The sequence below is a fragment of the Panthera pardus genome, unplaced genomic scaffold, assembly GCF_024362965.1.
Source record: "Panthera pardus isolate Hobbes unplaced genomic scaffold, ASM2436296v1 HiC_scaffold_22, whole genome shotgun sequence".
In the NCBI taxonomy this organism is placed as follows: Eukaryota; Metazoa; Chordata; class Mammalia; order Carnivora; family Felidae; genus Panthera; species Panthera pardus.
Window position 1 is genome coordinate 12560313 of NW_026526788.1, and position 25971 is coordinate 12586283.

The window sequence follows — 25971 nt, forward strand, 5'->3', positions numbered from 1 at the left end:
GTTCCATATCCTGACGTGGAAAGGCAAAACAGGACACCAGCTAGAGACACCCCTGCGGCTGGTGACTTGTCTGGGACAGCCCCTCACCGCACGGGGCACTGGGGAACCTGTCTGGTCTCGATTGTCCTCACCTCCTCGACTCAGCCCTCCAGCGTTTGATCCTTGACGTGTCCCGCCTCTCTGTCCGCAACCTCTCTGTACCCCGGTCCCGCCCCCCAGCCCCGCTGTCCCACCTTTCTGTCCCCCAGTCCCGCCTCCCTGCCCCCTCCCTAGGAAACCGCTCTTGTCTTGGCTTCTGTCGTGGGAGAGGGGGGGTGTTCTGCTCCTGTTCCCGTCTTTCCCCCGCAGCTGGCTCTTTCCCCACCGTCGCTCTGCCGTCCACACACATCAGTGGTTTTCACCCTATTTTGTTCCCTGATGGCATTGGTGCGGGAGCCTGGCTGTTTTCCATACCTGGCGATTTCTGCTTATTTGCCTGCTGTCTCCCCAGCCTCAGTGGCTTGAGGACAAACTGACCTTAGAATGTTTGTAGTGGGAAAGGGTCTTCACGACCATTTGCTTTGTTGTCTCGCTTTAGGATTGGGTAAACTGAGGCTCAGGGAGTTGATGTGGCTTGTATCATTTGACGCTGTCATCCTTTGATGAAATCAGACCAGAAACCAAGGTTCTTGACCCCCTGTACCTTGTAGAGTCTCTGTGTTGATTCTCCTGTACCCTTACTGTTAACCTTGGCCCTCACACATCCCTCCACCCCCAGAGCAGAGGTCAAATATCCGTTCACCCAGACCTACCAAGTTTTTATATGATTAAAAATTTTTATTCAATTTTTTAAAAAGTTTACCAGCAGTAAAAATCACTTTTTTGGAGGATATGGTTCTGTGAGTTTTAACGCATGCATCGATTCACGGAACCACCACCACGAAGAGCGTAAGGGACGATCCATCACTTCTCAGATTCCCTGGTGCTGCCTCTTTGTGGTCAGACCCTCCCCATCCACAACGCCCAACAACGCCGACCTGTTCTTTGTTGCTATCGTTTTCCCTTTTCTGGAATACCCTGTAAAGTGGGATTGTGTCGACTATACTCTTTGAGACTGACTTCTTTCCCTTAGCATAGTACATTTGAGAGGCATCCATGATGTGTGCGTCAACGGTCTGTCCCTTTTTTATTACTAAGCAGCGTTCTGCTGTGTGGACGTACCACAGTCGTGTCTTCCCCCATTTGCCCGTTGCATTGCCACCGCAAATGCACGAGCGTCCTGGCCGGCGTGATATTGCTGCTTTTAAACATGTAGTCATTCTGGCAGGTATGTAGTAGTATCTCACTGTGATTTTAATGTGCATTTCCCTAACGATCGGTGAGGTTGGATATGCTTTCATGGCTTATCTGCCTTTCTTCTGCCTGTTGGGTGTATCTGTCCGTCTTCTGTCTGTTGTGCTGTTTGCTACACCCATTGTCATTATCATCACCCTATTCCAGGTCACAATTGTGCCAGGTTTTTTATACCTCAGCATATTCTAGAGGTCAAGGCGCTGAGCTAGGAGCTCTGTATACGTAATCTCATTTTATCCTTATAAAATCCTCGTGAGATAAGTAGGGTTTTCTGTTTTTATGGAGGAGAAATATAGACCCCATGCTCAAGAGATACTTGTTGGATGCCTACCCAGTGCTTTGAGCCAGGCATTATACCCACCTACTAGTTCTGTGACTTTGGGCAAGTCATTTAATCTTTGAGTCAGTTTTCACATCTGTTAAATGGGGATCTAGCTCATGATATTTTCTCCCATGGTTATTGAGTGAGGCCTTCTTTTTTTTTTTTTTAACTTTTTAACATTTATTTTTTTATTTTTGAGAGACGGAGTGTGAGTGGGGGAGGGGCAGAGGGAGGGAGGCACACAATCTGAAGCAGGCTCCAGGCTGTGAGCTGTCAGCACAGAGCCCGATGCGGGGCTTGAACTCACGAACCGAGAGATCATGACCTGAGCCAAAGTTGGACGCTTGATTGACGGAGCCCCCCAGGTGCCCCTCGGGTGAGGGTTTTGACGAAGAGTGTGGGGAACGTACTCAGCAGAAGGTCTGGCCCAGGATGGGGCGCTTGGGGGGCTCAGTCGGTTGAGCAGCTGAATCTTGGTTTCGGCTCAGGTCATGATCTCCAGGTTTCGTGAGCTGGAGCCCCTTATCAGGCTCTGCACTGACAGCATAGGGCCTACTTGGGATTCTCTCTCTTTCTCTCACTCTCCCCCTCCTTCTCCCTCTCTCTCTGCCCCTCCCCCACTTGCACCACCTCGTCGTTCTCTCTCAAAATAAATAAACTTAAAAAAAAAACAATCAGAGAAAAAGAAAAAGAAAAGAAGGCCTGGCCCCTGGCACTTGCTGAGAAAACATTAGCAGCGGCTGCTTCTGTTGTCTTAACACTTGTTACCATTATGCGGCTGTTTGCGCCCGTACTGGCCGCCTCCCTCTGGAAAACTGCCCCGCGGTGGGTCTCCTGCTCCACTCCAGATCAGGTATTAGAACCGACAGACGATGCAGCCTTTTCCTTTCATGGAACGTGTTTCTGGGTTTGCCCCGTGTGGCTTACTCATAGATGGCATCAGGTGGCCAAGAAAGATTTTGCCGGACGGACTGCAGTGATGTGGTTACCACTGCTCCCTTACGTCCGCTCTGGGTAGAGAAAGGGCCAGTGACCGTGGAGCTTGCTGGGAGCTAGGCTGGAGGCCCTGTAGCTAAAGTCACTTTTCACGTGTTTTCTTTTTGTTTCCATTTTGCTATCTTTACTCCTATAATTTATCCAGTAGCATACGTAACCAACCCATTAATTTTTTTAAATATTTATTTTGGGAGGAGAGTGCAAACAGGGGAGGGGTAGAGAGAGGGGGACAGAGGATCTGAAGAGGGCTCTGTGCTGACAGCCTGTGGGGCTCAAACTCAAGAACCGTGAGATCATGACCTGAGCCGAAGTCTGACGCTCAACCGATGGCACAACCCAGGTGCCTCCCAACCAATTAATTTGTTAACCTCTTAATATAGTTACAAACGTACAGATTTGGTCAACAGCACCTCGTACGTTAAATGACCTGATCTCGGGTGTGGCAGAAGCGCTGTGAGCGACAGTGCACGTAGTGTCGCCCGAGCCGTTTTTAATCTGTCACTTGCCAGTCATTTTACGAGGTTTTTCTTCATGGCCGGGTACTTTGGGGTGATGGCGAGGACACCGGAAAGACTTGGAAGACACGTTGCTATTTGAAGCGAGTGCCAGAGATTTCCTGCCGTCGGGAATAGAAAAGCCAAGCGAGCCCAGTGCTTGGTTCGATCCATTTCAGCCCCAGCACTTATGCTGAGGATGTCGAGCCCATCAAGGGTGGTCTGGTGGGCGAGGGTATTCTGTTCAGGGTGGGCCAGGAAGAGAAATGATGACGTTGGCAGAAAAAGTGGCCCAGCAGTGGCCTCATGGCAGTTGTCGGGCCACCCACGGTGGGGACGCGGGGCTGTGTGTGTGGGCGCGAGGGCGGGGGTGCCGCGGGTCCCCTGCTCTTTGTGGCCTGATCCTGGGGCGCTTTTCACCTTGTCCCGCCCGCGTCTGTGCCTCGTCTCATGTGCCTGTGGGTCTGTGTAGCTGTGTAGCCCTCACAGCAGCCCTTGGACGTCCAGGAGCCCCATTCTGCAGACGAGAACGCTGTGTGGACAGGCTGTGTGGGCCGCCCGGCGTAACCCCCGAGGAGGTGGTGCTGAGCCCCGCGGTTCTCTCTGTGCTCGGCCTCAGTCTCCCCGTCGTGCAGGCTTGGCAAACGCCTTCTCCTAGTGCGGCGTCTGTCCAGGACATGCGGTCAGCACCCGCCTGCCCCAGGCCTGGGATCAGGTACTTTTATTTGGTCAGGAGGGCCCATTATAGAAGGAGCACGGACTTTGACGTCTGAGACCAGGTTCATGTGGCGTCTCCCCCACTTTGTTTTGTTGTGTGTGTGTCCATAGGGTTCCTGAGACTCCAGAGCCTGAGCTTCCTCAGCCATACGGTGGGTGCGGTGCCTGTCAGGGCGGTGGGGGGGGAGGGGGGTTAGGGAAACGCAGTAGAGCACGTGGCCAGGGCTGGGTGCCGTGTAGATGCCAAGTCACAGGTCGCTGCTACGATGGTGACCGTGGCAGGGCCTCTGGTGGTCTCGGGGATGGAGGAAGCTGCCCAGAGTAGCATTTGGGTCTATGGATCCTGGAGTCAGTGGCCTGGGTTCGGGCCCTCGGCGTCCCACTCGCCAGCTCCGTGACTATGCTCAACTTGGCTGCTTTCTGCGCCTGAAGCTTCCTCCATCTGTAAAATGGGTGTATGAATAGTTCTACCTCATAGGAGTAAACAAAGAAAACAGGTCAGAACTGTCAAGAGACTGAGTTGAAATGACCTGATTTTGGTCATCTAGTGCCATTGTTTTCAGTGACATGATGTGAGCCTCCTTGAGATTTACAGGAACATTTCTGCTCTCCTTCCTGACCACATTGAAAGAATGTGTCTCTCTCTCTCTCTCTCTCTCTCTCTCTCTTTTTGTATTTAATGCCAGTGGAAAAGTTTAAGAGCTTGTTTTTATTAGAAATACAAATAATTATTGTAAAATTTACTGTTGTCACCTAAGAAATTGAATTAGCTAAAGTAAAAGGGGTGTCTTTTCATATAAAGAGAACCTAAATATTTTTTTTTTTTTGTAGAGTCACCACACATAGCGTTAATTATGGGGAGTAACAATCTCATTTCTTAGGTGAAAATACTAGAAACATAATCAGCTCTCTGTTAAAAACCCAACACGAAGCCATTTCATTGAAATGATTGGAGTCTCCTGCTGTAATCTTGTTTTTATTTTTTTAAATGTTGTATTATTAATTATTGAGAGAGAGAGAGAGACAGAGCATGAGCAAGGGAGGATCCGAGAGAGAGAGACACAGAATCCGAAGCGGGCTCCAGGCTCTGAGCCTCAGCACAGAGCCCGACGTGGGGCTCGAACCCATGAATGTCGAGATCATGACCTGAGCTGAGGTCGGACACTTAACCGACTGAGCCACCCAGGCACCCCTCTCCTGCTGTAATCTTGAATTTGGCTGGGTTGCGTGTGAGTTAATTTTTTCCCTCTTTGAGATGATGGCAGCACGGTGGGACCCTAGATGTGCGTCCACCTGGAGGAAAGCCGTCTGTGGATGTCCTGTCTGGAAATCCAGTTTGACTTGTGCCCAAGGGCAGTGTCTGCTTCTGGCTGCATCTGCATCGTCCTTTGGGAGCCCGCACCGCTGTCCTGTGACTAATATGTTCCAGCCACCTGGGTCACTACTTCGGAGAGCTGTTTATTTGCGGTACTGATGCTGCAAACACGAAAAGCTTTCCCTTTTGTTGGTTGAGAGCTTTGCCGGTGATTAGCGAAACAAGCACGCCTGTGATTTGGGAGAGGCTGGAAAGGCGGCTGAAGAGCTCATTGTCCACGGGCGCGGTGGCGGGCAGTGTGGCACGGCCCAGGAGAGCTGACCATGCGTACGTGCTCTCGAGTCAGGTCCGTACCCTGGAGAAACTCGGTGCGCACCAGGGGACGAGCACTGGGGTGTAAATAGCATTATATTAGCAGAAGCTGACAAGTCCCCGGGTGACCCTCCATTGGAATAGAGCGGGAAGTTCACACAGTGGGAACTATACACACACACACACACACACACACAGACACACACACAGTGGTGAAAGTCAGCCATGGCCATGGGAGTTGACAACCTCAGAATTGGAATCTGAAGAGGCAAGTCTTAACACGTGAACTCGGTCTCACCTGTATTAGGCTTAAAAGCAGGCGAAATGCAAGAACATAGAACACACATGTGGTGAAACCGTTAAGAGGAACAAAGAATCGGGGCTCTTGGTTGTCTGTGTGGGGATGGGGAGGGGAGGGAGTCCGGGGAGGGGCACACGGCGCTTCCATAAAACCCCCAAACCCGCACCGACGACGTTAGATACGTGGGGTTTGTTTCTAGTATTCTTTAGTCTGACGTAGGTTATTGTAGTGGTCAGCCCAGAACTTAGCAGCTAAGACACTGATCAGCGTTGATGACCTCCCAAGGCTTCTGTGTGGGCACGGTGTTGGGAGCAGCGTGGCCGGGTGGTTCTGACTTGGGGTCTCCGATCTGGTTGCCGGCAAGGGATCGGCTGAAGCAGCCGCCCTCGGAAAGCTCGACGGGGCTGGAGGTGATGCCGCTGGGCTGTTGGGGGAGGCTGGGTCCTCTTGGAGCACCGAGGGCCCTCGGGACACGGCAGCGGTGTCCCTCCTGGGACAGAGTAGGGTGAGCTGGCCTTGACCCAGCCTTTCACCCCAGACTCCAGTGCCCCCAACTGGATGAAGGGATGTGCCCGTCAGTAGGAAGTAGGAAGAGGGTTAGGAAAGTCCCTTCCTTCTCTGCGTGGGAGGGGACCACACTCGAGCATGAGTACTGGAGACAGGACCCCTGGGGCCTTCTTGGAGGCTGGCTACTGTGGTTCTACACTTGTCAATATAGTTCACGGTGAAAAGCTTTTAGAGACCAACCAAATCAGTAAGCTTATTTTTCTCTAGTAATGGTGGGACATCCATTTAAATGACAGTGACTATTGGTGCTGAATGTGTTCTCCATCAGTGTGGGGATGGAGAGGTGTCTGTGCCGTGCACTGAGCAATGGTGGCAGTGCCCAGCAGGGAGGAGGGGACTTAGTCGCATGGATGCCCAGATGTGTGGTAGAGACAGGGGATTGCATGTGTCTAGATGTCTGTCTTCCTGTCCCTCGATTGGGTGGCAATCTGGGAGTCCTGATGTTGCAGAGAATTCCCTGGACTCAGGGCCATCAGCAGTGTCCTGGGTTCACTGTGACATTAAAGTCTCTGCCAGCCTCACACGTTCTCCCAAGACCCCCTTTAATGGGACAGCAGAGCCCGCCCCTCACTCCCCTCCCCTGCGAGCCAGGGTGTTGCTGGAGATGAACTGGATAAGTAAGGGTAGGAGTTTTAGCTTAAACATTCACGCAGTGATTACATTCTCGTAGTGCCTGTTTGTTTTAATATGAACAAGGTTTAAGTTACTGATTTGTTGGCTTACCTTTGAGTAAAGTTGGTATTCCCCAAGGAGAATGAGGTTTTTTCCTTCGGTTTTGGGTAGCTCTTGGCCGAACTTCCTGGAGAGTTTTCTGGGGTCCGGGCGCTCCACTGCATGAGGCATCGAGACCCCATCCCATCTCCTTCGTGGGGTACAGCGTCCTCGTGAGCAGGCGCTCCAGGCCCCGCGTGAGGAGGCCACTTGAAGCGGTTCTCGCGAGCGGAGACAGGGCTGCAAGGCAGGTGCGGGGCCCTGACTCGCTTTCCTCGGGCTCCTGTACGGGGCGCCTGGGACGCCGGTATCTGGTTGTGCTGCCGTCTCCAGCCTCGTGCTTGTTCAACACGTGGGTAGAAAAGCCTCCACACCAAGTGATAATTGCCTTTTCGTCGTGGCCAAGAGGAGAGTCACCAGGGGCGCCGTGTGATGCTTGTTTTACTTCCCTTGGCCAGCAGCTTGCTCTTTTGAGAAAAAAGGAAGGAAAAGAAAAAAAGGCATGTAATGTCCAAGTTACACTAAGGGTTATTGTGTTTACATTTTTTTTTTTTAACGTTTATTTATTTTTGAGACAGAGAGAGACAGAGCATGAACGGGGGAGGGGCAGAGAGAGAGGGAGACACAGAATCGGAAGCAGGCTCCAGGCTCTGAGCAGTCAGCACAGAGCCCGACGCGGGGCTCGAACCCACGGACCGCGAGATCATGACCTGAGCTGAAGTCAGTCGCTCAACCGACTGAGCCACCCAGGCGCCCCTAGGGTTATTGTGTTTAAAAGAGAAGTGTAATTAGTGGTGATGGAACTGGTATAGGAACTGGTGTCATAATTAGAGCATTAATGGCACTATTAAGAGTGACTATTAATAGATACTCTCAGGAAACAAACCGCAGTGCACCCCCCCCCCCCCCCCCGCCAAAATGGTGCGTGGACGTGTTTGGCTGTTTGGCCTTGAGGTTGGTTTTCGGGAGGGCATGGGGGAGCCGGGGGGGTGGGGGGACGCACCTGGAGCTCGGGGGCAGAAGGTCTGAGAAGGGTTTCATCTCTGGTTGCACGTGCCCCTCGAACGTCGTCTGTGACATCAGCTGCCTCTGGAGAGTGGAGCTGGTAAACTGTGCCTTGGTCACAGGCCGCGGCAGGACGGCCCAGAACAGAGCTCGACTTACAGGCCGTGGCGCCACGTGTTCTGTCGCCGAGCGCGTGGAGGGTGGGGTCTCCCCCCGGGAGGCCCAGCAGTGGGGCCGGTTTGGGCTGTGCGTGAGGGCCTCGTGAGGTCTCCCAGGTCCCGGACTCTGGTCCTGGAGGCCCCGTGTTCTGCTCGGTGGCAGTTTGGGCTCCGTCACACGTAACCGCCCCGAAACCGATGTGACTTAAAGAAACTTCATCAGGAATCTCTCGGTCCCAGCAGCTCCCGGAGCGGGTGAGGCGGACGGTTGTCCCCCAGGTTCAGTACGTGGCGGGAGCGCTGTTTTCTCTTTCTGCCTTTCTCCTTCCTTAAAAACAGAGCAAAATTTGAGGCTAGAGGTTTGTCCTCCACGAAGAACATTTTCTCGAGTGAAACAGCATTTGTTTGATAAAAATCGTTGGTGGTGACGGCTGGTTCTCGCTTGTTCTTGGCAGGGCGAGGGCGGCATGCACAGTCCCTGCACGCGTCTCTGGGCACATTCGGCCATCTGCTTGTGATGAGGGGCAGGGCCGCGGCACCTGCTTGACAGGTGAGTGAAGATTTCTGTGCAGGTTTTTTATTACAACAATTTCAAACCTACGGTGGGAAGAACGTGCTGTGAGTTCCCGTGTCTCCACTGCCTGCATTTAACAATGTTAGTGTCTTGCTGCAGTGTGTGTGTGTGTGTGTGTGTGTGTGTATGTGTGTGCATGCTCGTACATTTTTCTGAAGCATGTGAAGTGAAAGTAAGTTGCAGGCACCATGACATTTTGTCCCACATTCTTAGGGATGTAGCTCCAAAAAATAAGGGTATTCTCCCCGAGAGGCATTTGAGAACATTCGTAAACTATGTGACATAGAATCATTTAATTGAACACGGTTATAATTTCCTATTAAAAGGTGTAATTTTGAATTTATGATCCCTTTATAGCCGATGTAAAGTCGTTGACTTATTTATTTATAGAGTTTATTTATTTTGAGAGAGTGAGAGTGGGAGAGGGAGAGAAAGAGGGAGAGAGAGAGAGAGAGAGAGAGAGAGAGAGAGAGAGAATGAGAATCCCAAGCAGGTTCCGTGATGTCAGCACAGAGCCTGGCGCGGGGCTCCAACCCACAAAGCTGTGAGATCGTGACCTGAGCCTAAATCAAGAGTCAGACGCTCGGCCAGTGGAGCCACCCAGGTGCCCTGAATGTGCTCAGAGGTCTTACTGGCTCTTTTGTCCTGAGTTCACAGACAGCGTGAAAAGCATGTGTGGTAATGTCAAGCAGAGGTTACGGTATTAAAATAACGTGTGAAGCATCCCGAGTGGCTCCCAGTGCCGTAGTTGGGCGACCTGCATCGGAACTTCACATGCGATCTTAAACACGCGTTCGGCTGTGACCGTAGCTGTGGGTGACGGCGCACGATGACCAGTCGCACGCGGTCCGTCGCTACAGCTCGCTGGTTCTGCGAGGCGGCTGCGGACTCTTCCACGATCTGATCTCAGCGGCCTTTTGTGTGTGGCGCCTTCTTCAAGCGTTTCCTCGTGGGTGTCTGTGAGCCAGAGGTGTCCGTTGAGAGCGCCATTTTGGAGGAAGTCTGTTTAAGCGAGCCGTGCAGGGCAGTGGCGGCTCCTCGTGTTCCTGTTTCTTATTTGGAACAGAAAGCTGGTGACGGCAGTAAGGTTTCTTTGAAAGACACCAGCATTCTCAAGGAGCCGTGACTGGAATCGTGGGTATCTGGGAAGGATCTAGTGTGGGTTTTTGCTTTTTTGGCCCTGGCTAAGGCTTTGAAAGGATGAGGCCTGTGGCCAAAAGGCTTCGACAGATGGAGAAGAGAAAGGGGTCTGGGACCCTGTGTGGGGGCTGCAGTTAGCTCCGCCCCAGGGAAATGGTTTTTTTTTTTTTTTTTTTTTAATTTATTTTTGGGACAGAGAGAGACAGAGCATGAACGGGGGAGGAGCAGAGAGAGAGAGGGAGACACAGAATCGGAAGCAGGCTCCAGGCTCCGAGCCATCAGCCCAGAGCCCGACGCGGGGCTCGAACTCACGGACTGCGAGATCGTGACCTGGCTGAAGTCGGACGCTTAACTGACTGCGCCACCCAGGCGCCCCTGGGAAATGGTTTTTTAACCTGCAGTAGCAGATGCCGTCAGGAAGTGCACGTGTTGTCACGTACACAGCTCAGTAGAGCGTCACAAACTGAGCCCTCCCGTGAACCAGCTCCCAGATCGGGAAATGGGACATTTCCACCGCAGCCTCATGCCTCCTTCTGGACCCCGGACGCCGCCTCGCCCACGGGCGGCTACTCTCCTGACTTCAAAGAGCGTAAATTCGTTTTGCCTGTTTTTGTCTGTATGCGCGTCACACGTAACGCGGACTGACCCGCTTGGTGTCTGGCTTTTGCCATTCAGCGGCGCTTCAGAGAGAGTTCCAGATCGTTCTTGTCCTTGCTGTAGAGCGTCCCGTTGCCCCAGAAGGTGACCGTGCGTCCATTCTCCCAGGTGCAGGTACTTCTCGGGGGGTTCCCCTGCTCAGAGTGTCCCCCCGACAGAATGGAGGACTAAACGAGGTTCAGTACTTGTGGCTACAGTGGGGACAGTCCTGGTTGTCCCTCCTGTGCCGCTGCTGCTGTTGCATGAAGGCGGAATCCAGGTAGCAGACACGGTGGGGAGAAGCCTGGGTGGTCTTTCAGCCCTTCTCGCGGGACTCACCACGTGCCTTTCCCCTCTGTTCCCTGCCTGCACATTTTCTCCACCCTCTTCTCTGCCATTATTCCCCTTTCCACAGCCCCTCCGAGGAGACTGTGCAGAATATATCCAACAGGAGGCAAGCCGTGAATATTCCTCAGGTGTCGATAGTAGGTGTTACATGAAGGGCAAGAGTGGGAAGTCACGGGCTCGCTCTTGAGCCCCGGGGTCTGGCTAAGGACTTACAGGTATGGGTGTGGCCACATCCCGGAAGCCAGGTGTGCTGTGGAATTTGGGGTGTAAGGTCAGAGGCTCTTACGGGCGGGCTCGTAGCAGGACGGGGATTAGCGGGGGGGAGGAGGGTTGTGCAGTGAGGGGGGATGGGCACCATGGACAGCGGGTGCATGTGCCCTGCCCGATGCTTGACCTGGCCAAACGTGTGGCTGAATTCAGCAAGCCCACCAATTTGGAACCTTTAGTGAATAGCACGTTCATTATAAGAGAGTGGTTCCTTTTATTTGTCCAGAGTAACCAGTGCTTTCTGGAGTTGCTTCCTTCATCAGAAAAGAATGTTGGAGACCACGGTGTATTATTCCCCCGCATTAGAGAGCTCCTTTTCTAAATGTTAGGGGAAACCTTCAGAGTTGTTACTCAATCAGATTTTGTGTTTAACTCCTGTATGCCGAAGGATCAATCTGGTTTTTTTTTTTTTTTTAATTGGGTTTTGTGTGTGTGTGTGTGTGCATACTTACAATACACATGTAAATGGTTTTCTTCCTTTCTTTCTCTCTTTCGTTTGTTCATTCGTTCGTTTTTTCAACATTTCCCAAAATAAAAACAGCATTTTATAACCATAGATAAGCCCATGTTTCTGGGATGCCATCATTTTCAGCAACCTCCAGAAATAAATCCCTTCAAGTTAAATTGAAATTTTTCCTGAAGCCTTAACCTTTCACATTTTGTAACTAATTGGACAATTTAAATGTAATGTAACAATTTAAATTGGACAGTTTGAAAGCAGCCGTATCAAATCCATATCTGCAGTCCTACAAATTCAAGTTGACATTTCCTTTCAGGGAAATTTTAGCACTCCCGACAACCTCCCCACCCACATGAGAAAACTAGACAGGTCCTGGTGCGTGTTAATTAGGTAAGCAAAACTTCGTTAAATGGACATTTAAAGGTTCCTTCTTGTGAACCATTCCTTTCCAAGAAGTTGAAATTGCTGTGTTGTGTTGACTAAAAGGTCATGTTTCAGGGAAGGTCCAAGACTTCATTCATGGAGACAGGATCATAATTAGATGGGTAGAGATGTTGGCGGTTTAGCACCTGCTGGAGTAAATGGCGGGGGTGTGGGGGGGAACCTCTGTAATCTAAATTCTTGACCTCAGCTCTTCTTTACAGGTGGGCTCAGTCTTCTCGGTATTTGAGTTACTGGTTCAGCAGAAACGACGAAAAACAATAACTTTGTAGTCAGAATGTCACCCAACTGTATGTTGTTTACTTTATTGTAAATACTGGTAAACGGTGCTCAGTAAATAGCTTTATATTCCTTTAAAAAAACACGAAGTGGGGGACGCCTGGGTGGCTCAGTCGGTTAAGCGTCCGACTTCGGCTCAGGTCACGATCTCACGGTCCGTGAGTTCGAGCCCCGTGTCGGGCTCTGTGCTGACATCTCAGAGCCTGGAGCCTGCTTCCGATTCTGTGTCTCCCTCTCTCTGCCCCTCCCCTGCTCATGCTCCGTCTCTCTCTGTCTCAAAAATAAATAAAACGTTTAAAAAAAAAATTAAAAAAAACCATGAAGTGGCACCTTTGGGGGACGGGCTTATGACCAGATTTGGTTTTTGTAAATAAAGTTCTGTCCAAACACGGTCCTGCTCATTTGCATATGTTTTGTCTGTGGCTGCTTTTGTGCTGCAGCAGCAGAATTGAACGGTTGTGAAAGAGCCCCGTGGAGTGGCTGCAGTGGTGATTGTCTGGCCCAGAACACGGAACGCATTTACCATCTGGCCCTTTACAGAATGTTTGTCAACTCCTGCTTTACTTCATAAAAGCAAAGGCATGGTAGCAGTAACCTCTGTAGTCTTGAAATAGCCCGGGACCAGTAACTTTGATGTTAAAGCCTTTATTTATTCATTTACTTACCCAACAAGTATTTGCAGAGAAGCTATTACATGTGAGGCACAGAACGGTGATTGTCAGACATGGTTCTTGCCCTTGTGGAACTTACGAGCCTCCTGTGAACTTGGAGGTCCTGTCCAGGATTGTGCTTTTCATACATCAGAGCAAAAACATGATATGGAAGTGCAGTTCCCAAATCCCCAATTTTAAACAAATATGTTGGTTACAGTTCTTTTTTTTCATTTTATTTTTATTTTATTTTTTAAAATTTTCTTAATGTTTATTTATTTATTTATTTTTAAAAAAATTTTTAACGTTTATTCATTTTTTGAGACAGAGAGAGACAGAGCATGAACGGGGGAGGGTCAGAGAGAGGGAGACACAGAATCTGAAACAGGCTCCAGGCTCTGAGCTGTCAGCACGGAGCCCGACGCGGGGCTCGAACTCACGGACCGCGAGATCATGACCTGAGCCGAAGTCGGCCGCTTAACCGACTGAGCCACCCAGGCGCCCCTGTTTATTTATTTTTGAGAGAGAGAGAGAGACAGAGTGAGAGCAGGGGAGGCACAGAGAGAGAGGGAGACACGGAATCGGAAGCGGACTCCAGGCTCCGAGCTGTCGGCACAGAGCCCGAAGCGGGGCTTGAACCCACAAACCGTGAGATCATGACCTGAGCTGAAGCCGGACACTTAACCGATTGAGCCACCCAGGCGCCTCAGTTCTTTCCTTTTTTAAAACAAATTTTTAAATATTTATTTATTTTGAGAGAGAGAGAGAGAGAGAGAGAGAGAGAGACTTAGTGGGGGAGGGTCAGAGAGAGAGAGAGAGAGAGAATCAATCCCAAGCAGGCTGCATGCTGTCCACGCAGCACCTGACGTGGGGCTCGATCTCACGAACGGTGAGGTCATGACTTGACCAAAGTCAAGAATTGGACGCTTAACCATTTGAGCCACCCAGGTGCCCCAAAATTCTCTTTTAGTTTTTTTTTTAAGTAGGCTCCACACCCAGCACAGAGCCCAACTCTAGCCCTGAAATCATGACTGTGAGATCAAGACTTGAGCTGAGATCAAATCTCATGCTTAACCAACTGAGCCATGCAGATGTCCTGTTGGTTATATTTCCTAATTGTATAAATTTGATGAGCACTTACTCTCCATAATCTAATGGTTACTTCAGTTGTAAGCAAATGCAGCACGACGTACGTAGAAATGACTGTGTCAAAGGTCCTAACTGTTGACATGTGGTGACACCGGACCGTTGGAAGGCGGCATATCTGGATAAGGCGTGGACTTTGGCGTGCTTATCAAAGCAAGCCAAGCCGACCTCTGGTCTCCAGCTACTTGAATAATAAATAACGCACCTTGACAGAAAGAACCGCACACGAGGTAGTGAAGTCTGGAATGTAGTGTAACAGTGTCCGTTGGCCTGCTTATGTGTTTGCTCACGTGGGGTTGGAAAAGTTCGTCTTTTCTTAAATTTTTTTTTTTTTAACATTTATTTATTTTTGAGACAGCATGAACAGGGGAGGGTCAGAGAAAGAGGGAGACACAGAATCCGAAACAGGCTCCAGGCTCTGAGCTGTCAGCACAGAGCCCGACATGGGGCTTGAACCCACGGACCGCGAGATCATGACCTGAGCCGAAGTCGGATGCCTAACCGACTGAGCCACCCAGGCGCCCCTAAAGTTCGTCTTTTCTTAATCGGGGGCTGTAGCGGGCATTGTGATGGACAGAGACTGGTGAAACGGCTTTTAACATCGTTGTAACCCCATTAGCATTTTCACGTGTGCTCGTATATGCTTTATGGGTGGAGCCTCGGGCTGTGAGTCACTGCCCCTTTGTCACCCCACACTGCCCTCCAACACACAGAAGGGAAATGCCCTCGACTTACCTCCCCGTAAACCCCGTAAACCACCCCGTCGTGGTCCACAACATCCTTTAGGAAGTGAGGTTGAAGGTTCCTTTGGATGTTTTAGTTACAGGTGTTTAGCTGCGTGTAATAATCTACAGATGTGAGAATGCATGATGGTGTGGTAGTGTCTTCTCACCTTAGGACACATCCGACATGGGGTGGGATGCTACGTGCAACCACTGGGGGGGCAGTGATGTGGGGGAGCGGTCTTTCCCTTGAAACTGGAGACTCGGGAGGGTCTGTCTGCAGGAACCGCAGAGAGGAAGGTCAGCAGGTGCGGGGTGGGGGTCAGCTTAATGAATGGGGGTCAAACTCTACACTGGTTTTGTTGCCAAAATTAATAAAGTTAAAGTATAGGGGCGCCTGGGTGGCTCAGTCGGTTGAGCCTCCAACTTCGGCTCAGGTCATGATCTCAAAAGTCGTGAGTTCGAGCCCAGCGTCGGGCTCCGTGCTGACAGCTCAGAGCCTGGAGCCTGTTTCAGATGCTGTGTCTCCCTCCCTCTCTCTACCCCTCCCCCACTCGTGCTCTGTCTCTCCCCTTCAAAAAGAAATGAATATTAAAAAAACTTACAAGAAACTAAAGTTAAGGTGTAGTTACGAGGAAGAAAAGATACCCATTTACGTTTCCTGCTCTTGTGTTTAAAATGTCTTGACAAATTCATTGTAGTAATGAATGTAGTATTGAATGTAGTATTCTTCATTGTAGTAATTTTTTAATAGTGGTTCAGATTTAGGGATACACGAAACACGAGACTTGAGGAGATGGAGGGGAAGACATACCACGGGCGTTTCCCTCACACAGCTGGAAACCGTAGGCTCCATTAACTTCTTTGGGCAAAAATAAGGTTTTCTGAAACAAATTTGGTGATGGGCCAAATCACCCAATCTGTGGCATTAGAAAAACTGGATCTCTTCTGTTCTAATAATAGGGAGCGCTTTCTTCGGGAACTCCGGCCCGAGGAGCGTTTAATTTGTCAAGGCTAGCTAATTAGGATTGACGTCCTCAGTCTGTCAGCTTTTGCATCCAGAGAGGGAAAAGTACTAACGTGCCCGTGAACCTCGCTTGGTAGAGTGAAATGTGTGCCAGAAAGAGGATCAGCGTGATCAGGCTCGTCACGGAGCCAGATACGTCCCGACGCGTCCTGACGCGTCTGCAGTTGTTGGGAGGCCGGGGGCTCTGGCAGCTCGGGGCCCACCCTGTTACGGTGATCAGCGGGACGCAAGCCACGTTCTTGACCCTCTGCCTTGCGTGGGCCAGGCACTGGGGCCGGGGCGTGGGCCTGCCTGTCCTCACTGGGCCGTCCAGGTTGCATACTCCGTACTGACGGCCCGAGGTCAATGTCAGCCCAAGGAGGCAGCATTGACTGGCAGCAGCCCTGCAGCATTCCCTCCAGAAATCGGGTGCTTTCCCGGAACGTCATCGGCTGCTGGGATCGTCCTGATGATGGGGATGATGATGATGATGATACGTGTATCTTCGTATGGTTTGCATTAGGAGTGTTCTCTTGTTTGACCTGAGAGAGGCGTCCGGGAGGCGGGACGAAGACGTGGTTGAGAATGTGGGTTCAGTCATGAGCCACGTAAGATTCTGACAAATCACTTAACATCTCTGCGCCCCAGTCTCCTCAACGGTGCAGCGGAGATAAAGGGATCTACCCAATAGGGTTCTGGGAAGGCTTAAATTAATGGATATTTGCAGGGCACTGAGAGCAGTGCCTGATACATGCTGGTCTAATGCTCGTTATGTTGCTCATTTCTCTCTCTTTTTTAAATTGATATGTGTTTATTCTTAGACAGAGCATGAGCGGGGGAGGGGCACAGAGAGAGGGAGCCACAGAATCGGAAGCAGGCTCCAGGCTCTGAGCTGTCAGCACAGAGCCCGACGCGGGCCTCGAACTCACGGACCGTGAGATCGTGACCTGAGCCGAAGTCGGACGCTCAACTGACTGGCCACCCAGACGCCCCTCGTTCTGTTGTTAATTTCGAAGATAGCCCTGCCAGCACAGCGTCCCCCTCATTTGACGGGTGAGGGTGTGGAAGTCCAGAGTCACGCGGCCTGCTGTAGTCAGGCGTCCTGACTTCTTCCTGTTCCCACACTTGTCTCTGTCCCGATTATGGGGTGTGTGCAGGGAGCACAGAGGAGAATCTCCTACAGAGTAGCCTGTGGCTTGGAAGGACTGTTCCTGAGGGCGGCCGTGCCAGCGGGTCCGGCTTGCAGGTTGGTCTTGGGTCCCCGTACAGAGCACCGCCACGTGGGTTTAGGGAGCGTCTCTGCGAGGGGGTCCACGCCGGCATCGTTCACATGTTCGGGAAGGTCAGCCGTATCTGGGGTGCGCCCTCACCCCGGAATGTTTGCTGACTGTTCCATCAGATCCAGTACTGGGCGCCTGCGTGGCTCAGTCAGTTGAGCATCTGACTCTTGGTTTCCGCTCAGGTCTTGAGCTCCTGGTTTGTGGGTTCAGGCTGCGTGCGGGCTCTGCGCTGACAGCACGGTGCCTGCTTGGGATTCTCTCTCTCCCTCTCTTTCTGCCCCTCCCCAACTTGTGCGCTTGCCCCCCCCCCCAAAAAAAATAAATAAACATTAAAAAGTAATCAGATCCAGTATTAGGAGCTTAGAGGAAACTAAGGTTTGCTTGGCTAGGAGGTGATTTCGACACGTGTGTGGCATAAAGACTGGTTTCTAGACTGTCTAGGGTTCCGTGTGGGTTCCGATGCTGTCTGTGTTTTCAGGCCTCCTCTGGGGTCCTGGAACGCGGCCCCCACAGGTAGGGCCAGACCCCTGTGCAGCCTACGTGCAAGGACCCCCTTACCTTTCCTGCACGCAGATTTTGTTTTTCTTGGACTTAGTAAGTGTCTTGTTTTAAAGGATCGGTGCCCTAGCCCCTAATGTGGCCTTCTACGTGAATCTCCTCACAATACGTGAAGACGTCGGGTATCGTGTCTGTGTTCTCTCGTGGATGCCATCTCCACTGGGGCGTCAGGCCCCGTCCCAGTGCAAACAGCGCTGCCCCGGCCTGCTGTGTGCCACATCTTGTCATGGGCTCTGCCTTCAGATCGCTCTGGGGCTCCTTTGATCTGCCCCTGTACTAGCTTCCCTGTTTCCCTCATTTCATATCGTCTCCTGTCTTGGTTTACTCCCTTGGTTTGGCAGACCACATCTTCTGGAACCTTCCTAACAGATCACATGGGAGGTGAGACTCCTCTGAATTGCTTTATATCTGAGAACGTCACATTCGTATTTAATTTGCGGTCTGGCTGGGTGTAGAATTCCAGGGTGGGAATCTCTGAACCTCTGAACAGGCAAGGCTGGTGCTTTGTCCTCTGGTTTCTAGCGTTGATTGGACAAGCCTGACACCTTCTGATTCCCGGCCCCCTTGTCGGATGTGATTTTTCCTTTTCTCTCTGACTCTATCTTCTGCGTTCTGAAATTTCGTGATGATATTCCTTGGGGGGGGGGGGAGGGCCGCTGTTCACTTGTTCTGCTGAGATCCAAATGGGCGTTCAGGCTGGCAACTCATGTCCTTCGTTTTTAGAAATTTTCTTGAAGTATGTCATTATTGATTTCCCTCTGTCTTCTCTCTTCTTTCCTTCTGACGTGCCTGTTAGTGCGGACTTAGCCTTGGCTGTCTTGTCTTTGTTCTGGTTTCTCTTCGAATATTTTCTCAACTTTGCTTTTGAATCTTTGATTAAAGGTTTCATGTTTTACAGTTTTATTTTCTGACAGCTCTGTTTTTCATGGTGGCTGTTCTGTGAATGCTTCTGTTTTACAGAATCTTACTATTTCAGGACAGTATTTTCTCTTAGTCCTCTGAGGAGATCAATCATATGTTTTTTCCTTCTTTTTGAAGCTTTTTTTTTTCCCTGCATAATTTGTTATGTTGCTTTTTTCTCCTCCCATTTCTGTCTTTCACATTAGATACTTCCTCTGTTTGCCTGATAGTCCTTGAGTGTCTGTTCATGTTTAAGAATGAGGCTTCACATTGGGGCGCCTGGGTGGCTCAGCTGTTAAAGCGTCTGACTTCAGCTCAGGTCATGATCTCGAGGTGTGGGTGTTCAAGCCCTGCGTCGGGCTCTGTACCAACAGCTCAGAGCCTGCACCCCTCCCTGCTCTTTCTCTCTCTCTCAAAAATAAATATTTTTTGAAAAGCCTTAATTATTCTTGTTTTGTGGTTTTAGAAGAGAGACAGAGGGGCGCCTGGGTGGCGCAGTCGGTTAAGCGTCCGACTTCAGCCAGGTCACGATCTCGCGGTCCGTGAGTTTGAGCCCCGCGTCAGGCTCTGGGCTGATGGCTCAGAGCCTGGAGCCTGTTTCCGATTCTGTGTCTCCCTCTCTCTCTGCCCCTCCCCTGTTCATGCTCTGTCTCTCTCTGTCCCAAAAATAAAAAAAAAAAAAAAAAAAAAAAAAAGAAGAGAGACAGACTGAGTATGTGTGTTCATTTCAGTGTCTTTAGCAGGAAGTCAACGTGGACCCCTTAAGCATCTCCAGGGCAGGGCCGGTCCGTCCACGTTTGGTGGCAGGCCTGTGGTGGCGAGCGGTAACTGGCATTCTCTCATTTCTAAGGCGTGATATATATTTAGATTCTCTCAGCAGAGATGTTGGCTTTCTTGTTAACGCTGCCGCAGCCGCTGCCTCTTCTTAAAGGCTTTCATCTCAGATATAAAATACCAACAAACTTATAAATAATTGGGCTTTGAGACAAAAAATAAGAATCCTTAAAACAAAAAAAGCTCTTTATTGATGTTTCTGAAAGCAGTTTTCAGAGGGCAAGCGTATAATCCTTAGATTAAAATGCAGCTGACACGTTAAGCCTTCTTACAGGGAATGGGGATAATGGGCTTTAATGCCGTTTGTCCTTGACCACCCACAGAGGGCACTCCGCGGCCGGCCAGAGAGACGCGCAAATCGGGCCCAGAGAGCGAGGCCGTGTTTGTGGTTTTGATCCCTAGTAAATGCTTCCCCAGGGCCTTCAAGCTCGGGCTGTCAGGTCGCCAGAGAGCGGCTGAAAAACACTGGGAAAAAAAGGAGCTTTAACTCTGCTAGCAGGTTTCTGCTGGGATTGGGCGGTTTTTAGGAGGGCAGTGTGGTTCTTTTAATACCGGCCAGCTGACCCTGGATCGCCGCCGGTGCGCTCCCGGGGACGCGTGCACTTGCTTGCCGTCCTCCCCGCGTGGGGGGCGCGTCCTCGGTCCTCCCTGCTCGCTGGAGCACGGCCCCTTCAGCGGAAGGCAGGCCTGCCCCGCCTGATAACCCGAGGGAGGGTCGCTCGGCCCCGGTGGCCGCCGGATGACGGAGTTCCGGCAGAGGGCCCTGCGCTGGCCGCCGACTTCGTCCCCGGAAGGGGAAGCGAGACGGACGGCTCTGCGTGTGCTGATTGCCGGGGGAGCCTGCCGACGTCCTGGTGCACTTCTGGGAGGGCCGTGTGTGGAACCGAGAGGCCGCTTTCCACCTGAGAGCTTGGGCTCGGTATTGCTCCCTCAGCCTTTGAGGAAATGGGATTCGTGGGCTTCCTGGGTTTGGAAAGTCACCGACTCTTCGTATTAAAGCCACGGACGGTCTGGGGGCAGTTTTCCTTCCTGTCCTAAGGTTGGACTAAAGCACCTAGGAAGCACCGTCCTGCAGCGACGCCGGGCTCTTTGTGCTCTTTAAAAACACGGAATGTCAGCGCATGGCGGCTTCTTGTAGGTGACAGTGCATCAGCCACTCCTGTCGTCCCTGCGCTCGTTCCCCGGCCCCCTCCGGGCCGTGTCCCCGTCTCGTACCGTGCGTGGTGCCGCGTGGATTCTGGGAGCCGCGTCTGTGACTTAGCGGGCGGGGGCCGCGGCTTGGGGTGCGGAGGGGACCGTGTGGACGGCGATGGGTCAGCTGACCGACGTCCGGCCGACGTCTCCTGGGGTTTGTCATCCTCCTCAGTGACCAGACTTGATGCCTCTGCGACTCGTCCGCTTCGGAAGCTCTGGCCCGAGCGCGAGCGAAACATTTCCTTGGTGACCCTCCGCTTAACTGGAGTGCCCTGAAGCGCCTGGAAGACTTTTTTGTTTTAAATCCTGAGGGTCGGCAAAGGAAAACAAACCCTTGTTAAAAATCAAAAGCGGAACTGCAACTGTTCCTCGCAGAAAATACCCGTTCAGATCTTGGCCAGAGCTGGTCGGCTCCCAGGGCGTGAGGCCCCAGGTCTGTGCGGTGTTTGTAGGCCAGACCGAGAGTCAAGGAGGAAGCGAACTGTTCTCGTTTCCAGGCGATTTCGATTGTCTGCCCCCAGGGCGACCATCACGTAGGGTTCCGCTCTGAGGGCACTTGCGATGATACGTGTCCAGCACCTTCTCCCGGGAGACGTGGATCACCTGTGTGCGTTACAGTGTGATGGGCGGTGCCACGGAAAGTGAGTTCAATTCCCGAGATAGGTGATTCTTTTGTGTTTCAGAAAACACAGGAGACGGGCCGGAGCTCTGTCATTTGTGATTTCAGATTGTCACGAATAGGCCCCCTCATCTGGTTGAGAATTTTCGCTGCTGTGGAGAAACTTGCCCTTCAGACAGACTGTGAATGAAATACTCTATCCACTGTGGCCCCCCCTGCCGTTGGAGGCGGATGAGAAGAAAGAGTGGCGTTTATGGAATTCGTCTGTTCTGCTGGAAGGGGGTGTACCCTCCAGCTGCAGCTGGGGACTGCGGGGACGGAGTGACTGAGCGGCCCCGAGATCAGTGTACTGGCCGAGGGGCTCAGAGGCTGCTGGCTTCGCACACAAAACCCCAGCATCCGATGGCTCGTGTGGAGGCCACGGTTGTGACATCGGAGACGTCAGCTGTCGAGTCTGTGACGAGGGTGATCTGGCCGTGTTTCTGTTTAAAGAGGTGGGGACTCACCTGTGGGGCGATGTGTCCGTCCCCCACCTCCTCGTGGGCGTCTCCGGGGTCAGAAGCCGGGGCCAAATGAGCGCCGGCTGCTTGGCGAGCTTACTTACCAGCTGCCGCTCGGCTTTGCTTAGGAAAGCCTCTGGGGGTCCCACGCAGTCCCATGTGGGAGGTGTGACGTCCCTAGGAGTGGCACGAGGGCAGGGCCGGGAGCGGGGCTGGTAGGTAGCTCTCCCCAGGTAGCTCTGGGAAGATCTGAAGCCTGTGTTTTTAGAGATGAATGGTTAGACTTCCTTGCCTTATTTTTCTTTGGATTTTCTGTGGAACTCAGAAAAGATTCAGAAGGCATCGGAGTGTTTCTGCCCCTGCTGGGGCCGTGGCTTCCAAGGTCCAGTGGGTGTGCCCAGCAGCCGCTGGCAGTGCTGGCAGGGAGGGGCTCTCAGGAGAGCTTTCTGGAGAGTTCTGTGAGCATTCAGCACTCTGGGCTGCGTTCCACATTAATGATGGAGACAGGCACTGTGTTTCCCTGACATCCATAGTAAGAGAAGAGGGGGATGAGGAGAGGATAGGGCAAGAGAGTGTCCAGAACGTGGAGAAGACATCCACAACGTGTTTCTATTCTGTTCAGAAAGTCCGGGGTGCCCGGGTGGCTCGGTCGGTGAAGCAGCCAGCTCTTGGTTTCGGCCCAGGTCTGATCCCACGGTTCCTGAGATTGAGCCCCTAGTCGTGCTCCTCACTGAGCGTGGAGCCTGCTTAGGATTCTCTCTCTCCCTCTCAGAAAAAATAAAAATAAAAAAAAAAATAACAAACAAGTGGGCATCTCTCTGCAGTACTGTGTTTCCTTCTAATTTTAGCAAGGTCGTAGTCTTGGGTTTGGCAATGGAACCTGCTCATATATATACCTATCTGTACATACGTACGCCTATATATGTAAATATATATGTATATATTTTTGCCCCCCCCCCCCCCCCGCAAACCCAGTTTGCAGAGCAGACGACTGTGATGTTCTGAGAGTCCCTTCTGTCACCTCTCGCCACCCACCCCCTTTTCGGCCTTTAGAGTGCTGCGCAGCACGCTTGAATCCGGTGAATTCTGTCATTTTATGGGGAGGGGGCTGTGCATCTTGGCCTTTGTGATCTGCAAATGAGAACATTGGGGTGCAGGCGGGGGGAAGGGGCTCGCCCCTCCACCACCCCTCCTTCACCCGCTGGAAGAGGCTGCACAGACTTTGACTCCTGGGCTACTTGGGAACGCCATACGATGCGGTATCTAGAATCCTCGTTCGCGCATCTCGTCCCGCGGTGGGAGCTCCAGGAGCCGCCGTGTTTAGACGGGACGAAGGGCTGTGAGCCTTGGAAGAGGTGGCCTTTGCCCGCGCTCCTGGATTTGCACCGCGTAGCACGCTCAGCCGGCCGGACGGTCTCTGCTGTGGTCCTGTTTCTAGTTGAAGAGCTGGCCGGCCGGCCCTTGCTCAGAACCTCTGCCAGATGCACGGTGGTGGCATTTTCTCCCTCACTCTCCTGTGTGGCCGCTCAGTTGTTGTCAGCCCCACCTTCCGTGGGCGGTGCGAAAGAGCCTGGACAGACCGGGGTATAGATCCCGGCTTCTTGGTGTGACCACGCGGAAGTTAGCTAGCCTTGTCCGTACATCGCAGACGTTGTTTGCTCCAGGGCTGTTTCAGGGATTAAGTGAGATTATACATATGTATAGGTACATGTGTATATATGTGAGTTTTATATCTGTGCTAATATGTAGATGTTTTTGTCTCTGCTACATATGTGCACAGGTACATGAGCCCCGTGTATATATTGTGCTGAGCACAGTACCTGGCACGTATAGGATACACAGCAGACGTCATCGCACTGCTATATACATTGTTAGGCTCCCGTTCTACTCTGGCCCTGAGACGTGCAGGGCTCGCGCTCTGGCACGTGTGCTGGGCTTGTTCAGTGCCCCCCGTGGACTACCCTCCTGGATGCACCAGCGCTTGCTGAAGAGAAGTGGAGAAGATACTGGGGGCATCGATTCTAGTTTGCTTTTCTTAGTTCTTATTCTTCAGACTCTTAACCCTTTGCTGTGACGCTCCCTTAAAATCTTGACTGTTAAAAGGGACATTTACCTGGGGCGGGGAATGTGCCCACTGGCAAAACGACCCCCGTAAAGCTGTGTTTCTTTATCTCTTTACCTTTTCAGGTTTACTTTTCACTCTGTAGGCCCTGAGAGAGAAAGGATTTGTTTATGAAACAAATGGAATTTACGAGGCAGCCATTGGTGGTTCCACTTTTGGTCAGTAATTTGATCAAAGTCTTGACCAGCAAGAGATAAGTGATGTTTGCAGTTGGACTTGATAAAATTCTGGCCAGAGGCAAAGACTGTTTTGTCCCCGAGCTTGTCTGGAAGGATCGAGGGCAGGAGCAGTTACTCCTACCTTTACTGACGTGGCACAGAACCGAGGGGCCCCCAGTACAAATGTTATTGGGACCCTAATGGGGAACTGTGGGTGCCGAGCGGTGGTGCATGGGCCTTGAGGGTTTCTCTCGTTTCACTCACTGGGCCTTCATTTTCACTTTTAAAAAGAATTTCATGTGTAATGCAGCGGCATTAGCTATACTTAAGGGTCCAGATTATGTTGAGTGTTTTCTGGATTATTAAAATAATAAGTTCAGAAGAGTTGAAGTCCAAAGGCACGCCCATTTCCTTCTAATCCCTAACACTGTAATGTTACCTGGGGCTCATAACAGATTGACTACAATCACTCTGTGATTTTCTGTGACTGAACTCTGGTTCTATTTTTTTGTTTTCTTTTTAAGTTCATTTATTTAGAGAGAGATAGGGAGAGCAGGGGAGGGGCACAGAGAGAGGGAGAGAGGGAATCCCAGGCAGGCTCCGTGCTGACACAGCAGAGCCCAGTGCGGGGCTCGAACTCATGAGCCATGAGATTCTGTCCTGAACCAAAGCCAAGAGTCAGACGCTTAACCGACTGAGCCACCCAGGTGCCCAAGATGCTTCTTGAGTGACTTTTTCTGCCAGTGAGAAAGGTTGGTTCAAACAATAAAGACCGTGAAGCGGTCCCTGACCTTCCTTCTGGGAAGGGGAGCCCGGGAATTCTAGAACAGTTTTCCGGTTTTCATGGCATCTGTTCCCTGGAGGCCCACAGTGTGCAGTGCCTCGTCAGTTTCGTAAAAACTGCCTTAAGAAACGTAGCCCTCAATTCCTAGGGCAGCCGTGGACAAGGTCGCTGCGTGGGGCGCATGGGGCGCCATCTTGGGCCTAGTCCCAGGCCCCGCTAGCAGCCCGCTGTGTGGGCACAGGCCGGCCTCGTCCAGGAGGCCCAGCCGCCACAGCGGCGGCCTCAGCGCTGACCCCGGGCCCTCTCGACTCCAGAGTCCATGCTGTTAACCGGTACGTTTTATCGCCTCCCAGCCAGAAATGAGCCAGCTTTTCTGCCCCAAGATCTCTGCTCCTTGTGAGGTCATGTGCCCCCGTGTCCCCGCATCCTCACTGTTCATCTCCACCCCCCCCCAACACCCAAACCTCGCATTCACGTCACTGCTACCCCCGCAGGCGCCCCAGGCTGCGAGCACTTCCTTGTTCCTGGCAAAGAAATCCCCCCCCTCAGCGCCTGGTAGATTACTCTCCCCTGTTCCCGGAGGAACACTCACAGTCCCACTGTGTGCTGAGGGTTGTTCAGGAAAGGGGCAGGAAGCTGAGGCTAGGAGTTCTGAGCGCGATGGGCGTGACGAGGCTGGCGGTGTGGCCTGGAGGGGGCCCAGTGGCTGGAGGCCCCGGGGTGGACAGCAGGGGGTCCTGGCGGCTCCCCCTGGCTCACACACACGGTCATTCTGCCCTCCGGTGTATTTGTTTCTTCCCTCATTGCTTTCTTCATTCACGCATCGTCCACGAGCTCGTGAGCAGCGTTATTTTCAAGCTCCTTTTGGGGCTGTGTAAGCCCCCAAAGTGTGAGGGCTTTCATCTGCTTCCTTTTAGTGGGAGGAAAAGGAAGTGTGGAAGAAATAGAAATACGTACATACCGCTGCTTAAAAATACTGGTACTTAAAAGTACCAGATGCTTTTTGCTCCGAAAATGAAGATGCTTGAGGTGTTCTAGAAATGTGATGGTCAAGGCAAAAGCGTTTGAAAGCTCTTGCCTGCTGTTCTCAGAGTGAACTGGACACACGTTCCCAGCCCCTTCC

At 51.8% G+C, this 25971-nt stretch overlaps 1 protein-coding gene across 6 annotated transcripts in view; it reads left to right on the forward strand.

The window, feature by feature from the left end:
* Positions 1-25971, forward strand: part of SGMS1 (sphingomyelin synthase 1) — a 289527-nt gene that overhangs the window by 27845 nt on the left and 235711 nt on the right. For 2 of the 6 annotated variants that reach the window (XM_053910258.1, XM_053910261.1), the window contains exon 2: positions 8686-8780. The exons of 3 other annotated variants lie outside the window; for them this stretch is intronic. The gene's annotated coding sequence lies outside the window, so the exon portion shown is untranslated. Of the gene's footprint in view, positions 1-8685; positions 8781-21273; positions 21779-25971 lie in introns of those variants that run through there. One more of the 6 variants, XM_019430020.2, reaches the window with a different exon arrangement.